This window comes from Myotis davidii, unplaced genomic scaffold (genome assembly GCF_000327345.1).
Source record: "Myotis davidii unplaced genomic scaffold, ASM32734v1 scaffold1006, whole genome shotgun sequence".
Lineage (NCBI taxonomy): Eukaryota > Metazoa > Chordata > Mammalia > Chiroptera > Vespertilionidae > Myotis > Myotis davidii.
Genome location: NW_006297143.1, coordinates 449,335 through 453,032, shown reverse-complemented (window position 1 = coordinate 453,032; position 3,698 = coordinate 449,335).

Below are 3,698 nucleotides of genomic sequence, written 5' to 3'. Positions count from 1 at the left end.
TCCTACTCATTCCTTACATTCCTGGTCAGATTTCATTTCTCAAGCCCACTAGGAATCCTGAATCTATCTGGATTTGACGCTATACTAGGGTATTCAGTGCTGTCAGCCAGGGCCAGGAGGGGCCCTCATCTCACACTGGCAGAAGTTGGGGACCAAGGACCAGGAACTGGATACCCCTCCACGGGAAAGCCACATCTCCCCACGCCTGTGCCGGAAGAGACCGCCTTCTGCACTACTGTTTCCATATAAAACTGTGACGCGGTGGGCCGCGCACCCGAAGAGTGAACCCCACCTGCCCCCGAGCACCGCCTGGCTTACACTCTAAGCTGAGATTGGGCCGCCTGACCCCGTCACACTCCCAGGAAAGGAAGTAGCCAGAAGGGACAGGATACAAAAACCTTACAAACTTAAATTCTTACCTTGACAGGTTTTCATATTGCTGCTCTCACTGGACTGTGAACTATTTTTTTTTTTTAAGATTTTAAATTGATTTTTTAGTAGGGAGAGAAGGGGAGAAGGAGAGAGGGAGAGAAACATTGATGTGAATGAAACATCAATCAGCTGCTTCCTGCACACCCCCTCCTGGGGATGGAGCCCACAACCCAGGCATGCGCTCTGACCAGGAATCCAACCAGCAACCTTTTGGTGCAGGGATGACGCCCAACCCCCTGAGCCGCACCGGCCAGGGCTGAGCCAGTCTTTTGAGAAGGTTGGCAGTGAGGAAAAGAAGGGATGAAATAGGAAAACATAATTTTTAGTTAAAGTTCTTTTGAGCCGAAATCGGTTTGGCTCAGTGGATAGAGCGTCGGCCTGCGGACTGAAGGGTCCCAGGTTCAATTCCGGTCAAGGGCATGTACCTGGGTTGCGCGCACTTCCCCAGTGGGGGATGTGCAGGAGGCAGCTGATTGATGTTTCTCTCTCATCAATGTTTCTAACTCTCTATCTCTATCTCTCTCCTTTCCTCTCTGTAAAAAATCAATAAAATATATTAAAAAAGAAGTTCTTTTGAAAAATTTGTAGTCTCCCAGTTAGGCAAATGAGAAGGGACCTATCATTGATTCGGCACCTCACCGTGGGCCGGGCTCACTGCACGGAATCGGGGTCTCCAGTTCAAAGATAAAGATTCTGAAAAGTGAGTCACTCCCAAGGACCCTCTTTGAGCAAGCAGTCGAATGTGACGTGGAGCCTGTGTGTTTTCACACAAAAGCCGATGCTCTTCCTCCAGCCCACGCTGCCTGGCGACAGAGGTTTCTACAGCGGGCTTCCTAGAAGAGAGAGAGCTGGGTGGAGGCATACAGTCAGAGCATTTAAAAGGGAAAGGCACAGAACCAAGGCACCAGCTAAACACTCTGCACCCTTGAGGTCAGGAGTTCAGTTTTAGTGAGGAATACACTTTTTGTGGGTGGATGCTGGCTGAGCTGAAGAGGAATGACTTCAACAGTCAATCATTTATTGCATGACTTTTATTTGCAAAACATAACCCATGACATAATTCTGGCAATCAGGATGTTTACTTGGGGAGACCAGATTTTTTAAAAAATATATTTTATTGATTTTTTTACAGAGAGGAAGGGAGAGGGATAGAGAGTTAGAAATTGGAACCCTTGTTCCAGATGGATAATATTTTATTGATTTTTTTTTTACAGAGAGGAAGGGAAAGGGATAGAAAGCTAGAAACATCGATGAGAGAAAACATTGATCAGCTGCCACCTGCACACCTCCCACTGGGGGTGTGCCCGCAACCAAGGTACATGCCCTTGACCGGAATTGAACCTGGGACCTTTCAGTCCGCAGGCCAACACTCTATCCACTGAGCCAAACCGGTTAGGGCAGGGAGACCAGATTGTGAACGCATTATATATCAAGCAGTTTCATCAAAATTGATATGTAAGGCCTGGCTGGTGTGGCTCAGTGGTTGAGCATCCACAGTTAGATTCCCAGTTAGTGCACATGCCTGGGTTGCCATCTCCATCTCCAGTAGGGGGCGTGCAGGAGGCAACTGATCAGTGATTTTTCTCCCATCATTGATGTTTCTCTGCCTCTTTCTCTCTTCCTCTCTGAAATCAATAAAATATATATTTTTAAAAAATATATATTTTATTGATTTTTTACAGAGAGGAAGGGAGAGGGATAGAGAGTTAGAAACATCCATGAGAGAGAAACATCCATTAGTTGCCTCCTGCACACCCCCTACTGGGGATATGCCGGAAACCAAGGTACATGCCCTTGACCGGAATCGAACCTGGGACCCTTCAGTCCACAGGGCCACGCTCTAGCCACTGAGCCAAACTGGCCAGGGCAATAAAAAATATTTTTAATTGATGTGTGAGGAAAATGCTATAGTATCCTGGAATATGCAGTAAATCCAATTGGCAGGAAGCGGGGTTTCCTCACCTGGATTTGGATGGGTGGGGAAGTGTGGAGCCTGGGGAGGCCATTCCTCAAGGTTCGGATAAAAGCTGTGGATGGGATGCCTGGTTTGGGAGTGACCGAGACGGGGAAGGCGCAGGTGGCGTTCAGGGGGGTTTCCTTAGGGCGGTGAAGGTGTACGGCCCGCAATTGGGAAGATTAAAGATCGCAGAATCTTACTAACATAAGTAACCGCATACTTAGCAGTGGACATTCTAGGGCTCCTTGTGTAGTAGGGTGCAATGGATGGGGAGGTCATCCCCAGTTCAAGTGGAAGGCTGGAGGCCATTGCCTGGGCTCAGTTATAAGAATGGGGAGCCCTAGCCCGTTTGGCTCAGTGGACAAAGCGTTGGCCTGCGGACCCAAGGGTCCCCGGGAAGGTTCCTGGTCAGGGCACATGCCTGGCTGCCAGCGCGGTCCCCAGTGGAGGGCGAGCGGGAGGCAGCAGATCAACGATTCTCTCGTCGTTGGTGTTTCTCTCTCTCCCTCTCCCTTTCTGAAATCAATAAAAATACATTTTTTTTTTTAAATGGAGAAGCGGGAGGAGGGTGGGTTTTACAATGAGATGGAGGAACGCTGAGGGCACTGGGTCGTCTGGCCTGCAGGGCTGGGTGGGTACCAGCTTCGGACGCGCTGGGGAAATCTGGAAGGGTGCCCACCCCATCAGCAGGGGATGACCGCGTGGCCACGGGGTCCAGCGCTCAGAGGGGCGCAAAGAACTTATATTCATATTTGCATAGCCATATATGGGGTGAGGTGGGGGCTAGGTGGAGGGAGGAAGTGGGGGGAAGAATAGGGGACATCTGTAATAATGTCAATAATAAAAAATAAATAAAACAAACTAAAAAAACAAAAGGAAAGTCTTCCTAATCATTATTTTATGGTGACAGGAGACTTGACTTTGGGTGGTGAACACAGAATACAATATACAGATGATGTATTCTAGAACTGTACACTCGAAACCTATACAATTTTCTTAACCAATATCACCTCAATAAATTCAATTCACCAGCCTCCCCAAATAGTAGTATTTGACAAAGTAATATTTAAGGCTCCAAGTATTATTAAAGATGAGCAGAGCAGTTCATAATGCTAAAAGGGTCAAATAAAAGGAAAACATAACAATCCTAAATTAAAATGCATCTATTAATAACATAGCTTCAAAACATATGAAGCAAAACTGCGAATAGGAGAAAAAACATTCAGAAAAAGATAGATTTTAACATATCTTCCAAATGACAGAATAAGAAGAGGACAAAATAGCAGGGATACAGAAAAATTCAAAAATA